Consider the following 13,181-nt stretch of genomic DNA (forward strand, 5'->3'; position numbering starts at 1 on the left):
CATGAATAAAACTCAGTGACACTGAGCTTGTGGCAATTACTAATTTCTTTTCAAAGCCATTCCAGAAGTTCAGAGCAGGTAAGATGGCTCAGCTGGGAAAGAAGTTGCCACCAAGCCTGACAACTTGAATTTAATATCTGAAATACACGTGGTGGGAGGAGAGAACTCATCATTGCAGGTTGCCCTCTGACAAATCACAGGTGCTTTGTGGCATGGGCATGACTCTGCCCTCCGCATACATAACAACAACAACAACAAAACAACATTTTTTTTTTTTTTGAGACAGGGTTTCTCTGTAGCTTTGGAGCCTGTTCTGGAACTAGCTCTTGTAGACCAGGCTGGCCTCAAACTCAGAGATCTTCCTGCCTCTGCCTCCTAAATGCTGGGATTAAAGTCATGGACCACCACTGCCCAGTTTAAAAAAAAACATTTTTTTTTAAAAAAGTCATTCATACCATGTTAATTCATTTTATCCATACTTTGACATAATAAATGATGCCAATACATTGGAACTCAATGTAGTGTGTTGTGACTATATTTTTGTCATTCAATGTGTATCTTTTAGAAAGCAAAGGCCTTTGAATGTATCATATTTTTAAAAAATATTTCATACTTGGAATCAAATCAAGTTTCTTCAGAAATTAATTAATTGATTTATTTTTTAGAGAGGACTCACTATTTCTTCCTGGATATCCTGGAACAGGATACTTCAACGGTTTCAGAGACTGATCTGCCTCAGCCTCCTGTGTGCTAGGATTAAAGGCACCATTTAAGTTAGCTCTACTGTAATGTTTAAAAGGGAAACAAACTTTACACTTTTCCTTCCTCCCTAGAATGCCCTCTTCCCTTGTGTTCCGTCTGTTTCTTTAAATGTTTGTTAGTAGCAATGTGAAGTACATTTCGTACTGTAAAGGACTTGGTCCTTTCTACAATCTCATACTGGGCAAGAGTGCAGAATTTCTAGATTGCTCTGTGCCTATCCCATTTTGCTGAATTTTGAGGCAAAAAAAAAATAGATTACTAAAACTCGTCTGCCTTAGTTAACTAAATATAATACATTTTATAATTTTGAACTCCCCCCCTCCAACGCATGGTGTATTTTCGAGTTATTGCTTAACTTTTCCAGGCTTCAGGTTTTAAGACCACATTATTAATTTCCTCACATTTATGATCTTGGCATATTTTATATTTAATCTTTTATGAAGAATCATCTGACTTTATCGTGGGCTGTGCTTGTGCTAGGCCATAAAATCAGGTGGTGACCCAGTGGGATCAATGAGGTCATTAAAGCGACGACAGAAATGGCTGTGGATCAAAAAAGCCGGAATGCAGAGCCGGGAAGGGAGGAAGCCGGTGCTAACAGAGCCCAGTGAGTAAGCTCGGCAAGCTGTCCGATGTCTCTGAAAAAGGGTTGGTCAGTCTTGGATTAATACATCTGCTTTGATCATGTCTTAACAGAGTTATTGACCGTCAAGCTTTCCTCTATTGTTAGTTGAAAACAAATATCCTAACTGCAGTCCTGAATTTCACCCCTCCACTTCCCTCGTAACCAGGGCCAGGGATCAGGTGAAAGCACTGTGGGTAAAGTTGGAGGAACAAGAATGGTTAGTGGTCCTGTTTCCATTTCGGGGCCATAGGAGACAGTATTTGTACATTTTCTTATGCGAGTGGAGAAAGGTGCTATGCTTGTGCATGAAATGCTCATTTGTAATTTTTTGCTTACAATACCCAGCAAAGCATATTTTTGCTTCTATCAGTTGAGATTTGAATATGGAACAACTACCGTTGAGTGAATCACACTTTTGTATTTATAATTATTTTATATATAAAAGTAGCCTCTCTTCATCTGCAGTTTTGTTTTCCAAAGTTTCAATTGGTCATAATTAACTCAAGGAAGAAAATATTAATGGAAAATCTCATATATGAGTAATTTATTAATGCTGATATCTGATGATGCCCTGGTCCTTCTATTCAGGGACATAAAACATTACTTTATCCAGCATATGTGCTTTATAGGCAATGTGAACCATAAGAGAGACAGATAGACAGTCATGCAACTTTTACTGCAGTATATTGTTTTAACTTAATATTGTTAGTCTCTGTGTCTACTTCATAAATTAAACTTAATCAATCATAGTCTATATAGGCTTGCATACTACCCATAGTTTTATCCTCAAGGTCTTAGGAACAATCGCCCATGGATTATTGGCTATTACTGGCTATTTCATCAAACTCACTGCCATGTTCACGTACAAATCTTACTAACGCACTTTATAATACTGAAGATGTGATATCTTTTTTAGCTTTCTTCCATATTTTTACTGCCTTTGCATAGTAGTTCATTATGAGATTTATACTATGCAAAATATATCTGAAGAATAATACTAAAATAGACAAATCTGAGTGCAAATATTATTTCAGTCCCATCCATGAGATTTTGCAACTTTAAGTGAGACAAATGGTTTAATTTTTTCCTTATGATAATTTTTATACATTTGGCCTCAAAATTAAAATATTTATGAATAGAAACACTTAAAATTATGCTTGTGAGATGTGGGGGTGTTTTTTTTTAATTTGTAGTTTTTTCCTTGTCTCTTTCAACATGCATTTTTCATGTGAACTATTCCTTAAAATCTTTTTTTTTTTTTTTTTTTTGGTTTTTCGAGACAGGGTTTCTCTGTGGTTTTTGGAGCCTGACCTGGAACTAGCTCTTGTAGACCAGGCTGGTCTCAAACTCACAGAGAACCTTCAAATCTTATTAATGTTAACAGATATCATTTCAAAAAGTTTGAGGAAAATGTGACTTTCATAGAACAACTTTGCATACTAAAAGTACTTATTTTTAAATGAAATATGATTGTAGATTGCTTTGTGTAACTTCATGACTTTTTGACTTATCCTATTTCTATTAAACAGAAGGCATGAATAGTACATACACTTTTTACAAGTGAGAAATTAGTCTTCATTTTTAACTCATGTTCTTTTATCATTCAGAAGATGGTGATGACACATTGCTATCTTGTGTGAAATTAAGCAAATCCCAAGAAAAGAAAGAGATTAACATGTCTACAAAGAAAAGAGAAGAACCGAACGCTAAACCAGAGTCTCTTCCTGTGCCTGGGTGTATAAGCAGCACTTCAAATGGGCACATCATGCAAGACACAGTGTCACCTTATGAAGCTGGAATTCCAGTGTGGAAGAAATGGGAACCCTTCTCAGAAAATGCACTCTGGACAAGTGAAGATTTTCCAGTTGCCCAAGTAGGTCATTGGGGTGGCTTTTGCTCCTGTAGTCACCATCTGCGTCTCAAGTCTTCTTACACAGACACAGATCTCTTAAATACATGGGTAAGTTTCTTTTTTTTTTTTAAATCATAAGTAGATCATCTGTACCGATGTGGAGAAACAGGTAACAAGGGTGTTAGTCAGCCACATTAATTATGGTCAGGAAAATCATCAGAGCTGGGTTGACATTCCAAAGAACAGATGCATGCCTGTAGCTTTTAGTATTTGCTAAAACTGTGTATGTTCTCTTATGGGTGAGTATACTATACCACATGGTTTTGCAGAACTTTCCTTTTAGTTGAATGTTGACTTTAGGTATTGAACAGGGCCAAGAAATGTTCACTGTGTTGTCTAGACACTGCTGTTTTAATGAGGTTTCACTGCTCAGTAATAGCCAGTACTAATGAGGGTTTTGTCTGTGGGCCTGTACTCTCAAGAGTCTTTCTTATGAATTAAATCATCTCAGTCACACACTAGCTCAATGAAGGTAAAGTCTTGCTGTAGTATTATGCTACTAACATTTCCCTATGGTTATGCAAGCATGGAAACCACAACATAGAGATGTTTGGGAAAGTGTGGGGCCAACCAGCAAAAAGGATATGAGACCATGATCACGTCATATAATGGAGATCAGGTCATATAATGGAGAGTCAATTTTTAATTAATATTTTATTGTGTTTTCCATTCACCAAGTTACACTGTAGTAAGGGAATCCAAAAATGTGAGCCTTCTTCTACCTTGTCTGAAGGTCAGAGAGTGTGTGCTTATTTTTGCTATTTCAAAGTTGTTGATAACAGGTGTGGCTACAAAACAAGATATCCTGACCTAGGGGTGGTTACTCGGTGTTTTGGACATTACGGGAGTCCACAGAGGCAGATCTGCTCCACCATGACCAATGGTCAGAGAATCCAATCCTACTTCTGCTCCTTCTTTTCAAATAGAAGCTTTGACTTAGAGAGTGACTGTCTGCAGAAAACTTGGTCTAGGGTAGGTTCACTGCCCCAAGCATCAAATACTTTGCTTAGGGATTAAAGGCTTGATGTGGCAAGTATGGAAGCAAGTGACTGTTCCGGTTGTCCTTTGAGTCATGTTAAAGCAGTCTTTTTCCTTCTTCCCCCTTTTGTATTAGGATATAAAAGTGTGTGGAAAATTAGACATGGGCGAACTCAGAACTCAGAATTCAGCATTCAGTATTCACTGAGTTGCCCTCCAGGTCCTATCCCGTGTCTCTGTGTTTCTTTCTTATCTCTGTTCCTCCAAACTAACATTTCTAATTCTCGTGCTCCTACGCTGGAATGTATGTACTCACTGTGGCTGGGATTGTGGGAGAAGTGGCTCAACACTCTAGTATTGTGGAATATTTGCGTAACAATATAGACATTCTACACGAACACATTTGATTTGGTTTCTAGCTCTGCTACATTTTCAGTTTAGACAAATAACTCAAACCATTTAATCTTAACTTTTTGACTGTGAAATGAAATTTGTAATATTAAACTCACAAGGTATCTGAGAAGACAAAATTAAATATCAAATCCTCTAGGACTTAAGGGTGTCTGATCTTGTTATCATGATTCTAAGTTCCTTTTTTAGGTGTGCATTATAAATTCATTTCACTTGAGCTGATTCTGTGTATTCATGCAGGATTAATGGGGCATCTATGTAGACTCAGGAAGCCTGTTCCATACCATTTTCTCTAAAGACTAATCTGTTATTAGATAGTAGCTGTATTTTGTAGTGCATGAACAGTCTCAGAAAAATTCCATTTGTGTGTGTGTGTGTGTGTGTGTGTGAGAGAGAGAGAGAGAGAGAGAGAGAGAGAGAGAGAGAGGGAAATTCTTCCCATGTGCTAAGATTTGCTCATTAAATCCCTAAAGATTGAGACTGGAGAGAGGACCCAGAAATTAAGAGCTCATACTGTTCTGGAATAGGACCCAAGTTTAGTCCCAGCAAACACATTGGGTAGCTTATAATAGTTTGTAGCTACAGCTCCAGAGAAAATGATGCTTTCTGGCCTCCCAGCCACCCTCACTCCCATACAAATATTCACACAGAGACATCCACACATATGCCTAATTTAATATAAATATAACTGTTAAAATATCTTTGAGGATTAATGCTGAAGTCACCTCCAATTGAAGTATGACATATCTCACTGGTCTCTAGCAACAGTTGTCAGGAGTGACAGTAGTGAAGTGAGTGGCATTACCGCACAATGACCACTTTTGGGGTGGATCCCATCCTCCTTCTCTTATCCTCTTCCGGGGCAGCCAGACTTGGCAGGCATCTCTTCAGCAGCTTCGTTGAGAGTAGCTGTCAATATAACAAATTCGAACCAGCTTTTGAAGACATTGATAGCTTCAGAAACAAGATCAAGGCTGTTGATTCTTTAGCCAGTGACAAAGCCTGATAAATGGCACACTAAACAGAAATGCCTGGAGCTTTCTTCAAGACTAAAATCTGCACCCCCAAACGTGGGCAATTCTAGGTTCAGCAGGTTGACTTCAATCTCATTTGCCAGTCCCATTTAATTACGACCCTTTACAGCTTTCCTTTGCTGTACTGACGAAACAAGAATTTGATATTTCTAAAAGCTGCCTCACTTTTCCTGCCTCTGTGGCCTTGCGTTTGTGTGATGGTCTCTTTCTGGTTTGTCATTTTCTTTTTTTTTCTTTTTTTTTTTAATTTTTTTTTTAATAATTTTTTTTATTAAGAAAAGAAGAAAAAAAACATAAACAAAAAACAAGTTTCCACCTCCTCCCAGCCTCCCATTTCCCTCCCCCTCCTCCCACCCTTCTCCCCCTCCTCCCACCCTTCTACCCCTCCCCCCACTCCTCTCCCCCTCCCTCTCCAGTCCACAGAGCAGTCCAGGTTCCCTGCCCTGTGGTAAGTCCTAGGTCCTCCCCCCTCCGTCCATATCTAGGAAGGTGAACATCCAAACTGGCTAGGCTTCCACAAAGCCAGCACATTAAGTAGGATCAAAACCCCGTGCCATTGTCCTTGGCGTCTCATTAGCCCTCATTGTTCGCCATGTTCAGAGAGTCCGGTTTTATCCCATGCTTTTTCGGTCACAGTCCAGCTGGCCTTGGTGAGCTCCCAGTAGATCAGCTCCACTGTCTCAGTGGGTGGGTGCACGCCTCGTGGTCCCGACTTCTTTGCTCATGTTCTCCCTCCTTCTGCTCCTCATTGGGACCTTGGGAGCTCAGTCCAGTGCTCCAGTGTGGGTCTCTGTCTCCATCCATCACCAGATGAAGGTTCTATGATGATATGCAAGATATTCGTCAGTATTGCTCTAGGATAGGGTCATTTCAGGTTCCCAATCCTCAGCTACCCAAGGAACTAACTGGGAACCTCATGTTGGGCACTTGGGAGCCCCTCGGACCCAGCAATACCACTCCTGGGAATATACCCAAGAGATGCTCTATCATATGACAAAAGCATTTGTTCAACTATGTTCATAGCAGTATTATTTGTAATAGCCAGAACCTGGAAACAACCTAGATGCCCTTCAATGGAAGAATGGATGAAGAAAGTATGGAATATATACACGCTAGAGTACTACGCTGCGGTAAAAAACAATGACTTCTCGAATTTTGCAGGCAAATGGATGGAAATAGAAAACACTATCCTGAGTGAGGTGTCCCAGACCCAAAAAGATGAACTTGGGATGTACTCGCTCATAATTGGTTTCTAGCCATAAATTAGGGCCACGGAGTCTACAATAGGTGAACCTAAAGAAGCTAAGTAAGAAGGTGAACCCAAGGAAAAACATATAGTTATCCTCTTGGCTAAGGGAAGTAGACCCAATCGCCAGGGAGAAAATTAGGATCTTGGGGGTGGGGTGGGATGGGGGTAAGGGGAGATGGGGAGAGAAAAGGTAGAAGGGAAGGAGGGGGGATTTAGGGAATCAGGAGAATTGGGATAAAGGAAAGGTGGATAGGGGAGCACGGAACCACAATTCTTAGTTAAGGGAACCACTTTAGGGTGAGCAAGAGATTTGTCATTTTCTTTTAGAGCCATTTCTGTAGCCCATGAGCTCACATCAAATGCGTTATCTTTTAGAAAGCCTGTTGGACCATGCCAGAAGAAAGTCATCTTCCTTTCCTTTAAACTCTTAAGTTACTTAAGTACCTTACTGTTTTGGTATGTATCTATCAGATACATGTTAATACCTACCATGTGGCATCACAAAATTGGGCACTGGGTTAGAGAGCTAAATCATGCATATTGACTTCATGGAGGTTCCCATATTCTGTCATAGACTGTATTTGTTAAGCATTTCTTTGCTTCCTATAAGTAATTTGTAAGTCCACTGTCCCTAGAATGAAAAGAAATAAATATAAGAGCAACACCTGCTGCTTAAATGAATATAGTTTAAAAATCAATGGACTTTGTTTCTAATTATCTTCTTAAAATTTTCTAAGTTATATATTTTATATGGGGGGAGGTGTTTTAGCAAACAGTGTCAAATCCCGAAGGACTGGCATTACAGAGAGTAATGAGCCACCATGTGGGGGAGGAATCAAACCGTTGTCCTCTGGCAGAATAGCCAGTGCTCTTAACGACAGAAATAACTGCCCATTTTTGAGACATTGCCCACCACAGACCCACTCTGAAGTCTGCCAGTCACTCTTGGATGACAAATGGGGTTCCAGGGGAAAGAATGGCCATTTTGTCTGTGGCTCCAAGAACCACACACCTGCTTTTCCTCCTCTGCCGATTCTCAGCATGAAACTAGAGCGATTTATTGATTCTTCCTGTCTTTTTTTTTTTATTTATTAAGGATTTCTGCCTCCTCCCCGCAACCGCTTCCGTGGTGGGCAATGTCTCAAAAATGAAAACAAAACAAAAAACAAGTCATCGCTTCAAGGAAGTCAGCTGACGTATGGCCAGCAAATCCTCCCCCCCCCACCCCATCCTGTAGGCTCACTCTCCACCCCTCTGATTGTTCCCTTTGCTGTGCAGTAGCCTTTAATTTCATGTAATCCTCCTTGTCAATGTTTTGGTTTATGTACTGTGCTTAGAGTAATTAGCAGAACAGCTTTTTGCCTCCGACTACGTCCTGAAGTGTTTTCTGTTATTTCTCCTGGCAGTTTCAGTGTTTCAATCTCTGTGTTAAAGTCCTTGATCCATTTCAAGTTGGTTTTTTTACATTTTTATTAAATATATTCTTTTTTTATATGTGAAAAAAAAACCAAAAAAAAAAAAGAAATAACTGCCCATGACCTGTTTCTGAACATCTTGATAACTATAATTCTTTCTGATGCTCCGTTCACACAACCAACATTTTTCTAATGAGTCCAGTTATTTGTAAATTTGGTGTTTGCGAACATAACCGTGCTTATGGTAGATAAACACAGAAGTGTCATGGTCTTCGTTTTTATTTAGATGGTCTTATGTGTCTTAGTACATAAGTGAGTGTCTGCGCTTATCTGCCAGAAGGTCAAACATGTCTGCTGAATACTTGGAATTTTAAATGGTAACACTGAGCATTTGTGACAGGATGGCCTCGGTGGATTTGGGGAGTAAGTCAAGATCATGTTAGAGTTAAATTGGTTTGGTAAACTTAATGAGACCACGTACACTCAGGGACTTGAGACACTATAGGAAAAGAAGAGATGAGTGAAAATTAATGTTTTTATATTCTATGCCTATATTCCATAATGATAACAAGTGACAACCATCCTGCTTCATTTTATCATGATGGTATTTTTTTTTCTGTAGTAATTGAAGAGTTATTATTTGGGTTATTTAACTTTCATTCTACAGACAGCACAGAAGATGTTGTTAGGGGAAAAGATGTACTTCTGAAATGAGGGTTACTATGAATGACAGGTTGTCAGAGGTGACACTTCTGAAATTTTAAAGGGTAAATGTATGACTAAATATCTTTAAGTATGCCAGCATGCTTGTATGGTGGAGCTCGGTCTGAGTTCCACATTGCAGTTCAGACACGTATTCCCTCAGATATGACCCTATGGGGTCCCTTTTAGGCTTAGGTCCTCAAGGCTGGCTCTAAAGATGCAACCTCACAGGGGCATGAACACAAGTGTGACCCTGAGTAAACTTCCCCTTTAAATCCCTAGCTTCAATTAGCCTTTTGAGAAGGAAAGTTGTCTCCTAAGCAGGACCCCTGAGATGACTAAGTGATGTGGGAGTGATTTCTTATTAATAAAGAAACCGCCTAGACCCATTTGATAGGCCAACCCTTAGGTAGGCAGAGTAAACAGAACAGAATGCTGGGAGAAAGAAGCTGAGTCAAGGGGTCGCCATGATTCTTTCACTCCAGACAGTCGCAGGTTAAAATCATTCCTGGTAAGCCAGCTCGTGGGCTACACAGATTAATGGAAATGGGTTAGATCGATATGTAAGAGCTAGCCAATAAGAAACTGAAACTAATGGGTCAGGCAATGTTTAAAAGAATACAGTTTCCGTGTAATTATTTCAGGTAAAGCTAGCCGTGCAGGCGGCTGGGTGCCGGGAAAGTAGCCCGCCGCTCCTAACACAACAACTAAGTGAAATGTGTTAGATTTCAGTCAACAGCCATGAAGATTAATCTCCAATGGAACAATACAAAGGCTTATGCTAAGATTAGAAAGAAGCTATATTTTATTCGGTTGAGAATATGAGCGCAGAGAATCTGGCATGGAAATGCACTGTTTGCGAAGGGCTCTTCCTCGAAGTCAACAGGTAGGTGAGACACAGAGCTGTCTAACTGACAGTTTAGTTACAAGATCTGAAGGGCCTAAGGAGTGGGCAAAGATAAGTAACTATGCTACGGATACATGCTGAGATGGGGAAAGGATCAGATTTATAGAAGTGTGTACTCTTGCAAGAGAAACCTCAAAGAGAAAACAACACCAATGTCCGTCTTTCTAAGATCTGAGATGAGTGCTTTTGAAAAGGGATTTTTAGATGCATATGAAGAAAGATAATAAAACAGGCAACCCAAAACGATGCTTGAAGCCAAGTGTTTCAAGTCAATTCAGAAGAGAGACTGAAGGGTACTTACAGTGCTTTGAACACTAAGAGCTTGGAAGATGTGAAAGGAAAACAAGGAATCATCAGCTGTAGGCTCCAAACGGACTATGGGCAAGAAAGCAAAGAGATTTTATGTTACCAAAAAGGTGAGACTTACCTGTAGTAGAATATTACTATAAGAGCAAACATAAGTTTGGCAATCTATGTGACTTTTTCAGATTGATAAAAAGGATAAGCAATATGTTTTTTTTTTAATCACATTAAGAAAAAAAATGTGGGTGAAAAAGATGGCTCAGCAGGTAAAAGCACTTAGGACCAAGCCTGACTGCAAGCGTTTAATTCCTGAACCCATAAGAAGGAACATGAAAACTTATTCTCACAAGCTGTCCTTTGCCTTCCACATAAACACTGTGGCATATTCATGAACACACACACACACACACACACACACACACACACACACACACACAAACACAGAGAGAGAGACAGAGACAGAGGACCAACATGCGATACAAACATAAAAAATGTAATTTCAAAAAGAACTAGACGTGATTGAGATATAAAAAAGTGAGCTGTAGCTTCTTCTTCTTCTGGAAAACACCAAATGGCGGATGACGCCGGTGCAGCGGGAGGGCCCGGAGGACCCGGGGGCCCAGGATTAGGAGGCCATGGCGGCTTCCTCGGAGGATTCAGCAGCGGTCTGAGGGGCCACGGGGCTCGCGGAGGTAAAGCTGAAGACAAGGAGTGGATTCCCGTAACCAAGTAGGGCCGCCTGGTTAAGGACATGAAGATCAAGTCCCTAGAGGAGATCTACCTGTTCTCCCTGCCCATTAAGGAATCTGAGATTATTGACATTTTCCTGGGAGCTTCCCTAAAGGATGAGGTTCTGAAGATCATGCCGGTGCGAGGGCAGGCCAGCGGACCAGGTTCAAGGCTTTCGTCGCTATTGGGGACTACAATGGTCACGTAGGTCTCGGTGTCAAGTGCTCCAAGGAGGTAGCCACTGCCATCCGAGGGGCCATCATCTTGGCCAAGCTTTCCATTGTCCCTGTGCGGAGAGGCTGCTGAGGGAACAAGACTGGCAAGCCCCACACTGTTCCTTGCAAAGTGACAGGCCGCTGTGGTTCTGTGCTGGTGCGTCTCATCCCTGCCCCCAGAGGCACTGGCATAGTCTCTGCTCCTGTGCCCAAGAAGCTACTGATGATGGCTGGCATTGATGACTGCTACACATCAGCCAGGGGCTACACTGCCACCCTGGGCAAGTTTGCCAAGGCCACCTTTGATGCCATCTCTAAGACCTACAGCTACCTGACCCCTGACCTCTGGAAAGAGACTGTTTTCACCAAGTCTCCTTATCAGGAATTCACTGACCATCTTGTGAAAACCCACACCAGAGTCTCTGTTCAGAGGACCCAGGCTCCAGCTGTGGCCACCACATAAGGGTTTTTATACAAGGAAAATAAAAGTGAATTAAGTCTGTTAAAAAAAAAGTGAGCTGTATACACTTCTGTCCTTACAGTTTGGCACAACCTAGGTGTTGTTCTTAATTCCTGCGGGTTAAACGAGGGTTACGCGAGGAAAAGACACAGACACGCGGCGGTCCCACGTGGTACACTTTAATGGGAGGGGGAAGGATAACAACAGGTAAGGGAAACCGTGCAGACACACTAGGGAAAGCGGAAGGAAGGAAGGGGCGAACTCGTGGCTTGTCCTTGCTTTTAATGGAGGATGCAAAGGCTTCTGGAAAATGTGTCCCCAGGGGAACACTGGGAGTTGTAGTGTTGCAAGAGAACAACACTAGGTCCTCTTGGATAAGGGAACCAAAGTTGAAGAATTGCCTCATCAGACTAGTCTATGGTCAAGTCAGTAAGAGATTCTCTTAGCTGATGATTCGTGTATAAGCTTTCACTGCACTGTGGGTGTTGCTATCAGGAGAGCTAGCTATAGCTGAGCCACAGAGGAAAGAAATACTCTGCATTCCTCAATCATTTCTGTTCAGTTCCATTCTACCCCAACTTCCCCCAACGATGAACTATTACCATGTAGTAATACAAGTTAAATATCTTCCTCCCACCACAGGGCTTTTGTTCATGATGTCTATTGCTACAATAGAAAGCAAACTAGAACACATGGCTAAAATATTCTGGAACTTATTTTTATCGAAACGGTGCAACATGTTTTGAAAGTAATAGCAAGAAATGATCTTTGAGGAAGCAGGAATTCAGAAGTCAGAAAGGATAGAAAGTGAAGTGAAAAGCCATAAAGACTCCAAATCTGGAAGGGCAGAGAACTGAAAATAAAAGAGACTGATCACTCAAGCAAAGTCAAATAGGTGAGGCTCCAAGAGAGTATCTGAAGCAAGAAAAATAAAGCACCGTGTGAAGGTATCTGAGGATGAGAAAGTCTGGTAGGAGTGGTATGTCATGCATAAGCTAGCTCACCGAAATAGTACAACAAGCAGAAAGTGTGAATAATGGGAATATTTTTAATGAAGCTATTTCAGTGTGAAGAACAGGATCTATGCTAAAGCTATCCAACAAAAAAAAAATGAACAAAACTAATTTTACTAGCTGCAATGGGAAACAATAAGCTGAAATAATTAACATATGAAAGTATTCTTAGAACGCACAGTCCTATCTTATGTGGTACTCAGATATACAGACTGTAAAGAAAGCCTGCGGTCTATGAAGAAGAAGGTATGTTAGGTAAGTCGGTTTAGTCTTCTTCTGCGGTTATTGAGGGAGCTCTTAAAAATGTGCAAGGTTTCTCAAGAGATCACCATAAGTGACTTGCTGTCCTCCTAGTTCCTCTGCTCTTTAAGTGTGGGAATCCTTTCTCGAATCATTGATCTTTACCCGATCTCCAACCAACAGGTCACTTTGTTACCTGATTAATTTATCTGACATTTAATCTGGT

General features: G+C 40.8%; 1 pseudogene; it reads left to right on the forward strand.

The window, feature by feature from the left end:
• The first annotated feature begins 10,869 nt into the window (after positions 1-10,869).
• Positions 10,870-11,729, forward strand: LOC121465361 (annotated as a pseudogene).
• The last annotated feature ends 1,452 nt before the right edge of the window (positions 11,730-13,181 follow it).

The sequence above is a fragment of the Microtus oregoni genome, unplaced genomic scaffold (assembly GCF_018167655.1).
Source record: "Microtus oregoni isolate MIOR12 unplaced genomic scaffold, Mior012 000030F_ref0000283, whole genome shotgun sequence".
NCBI classification, from domain to species: domain Eukaryota; kingdom Metazoa; phylum Chordata; class Mammalia; order Rodentia; family Cricetidae; genus Microtus; species Microtus oregoni.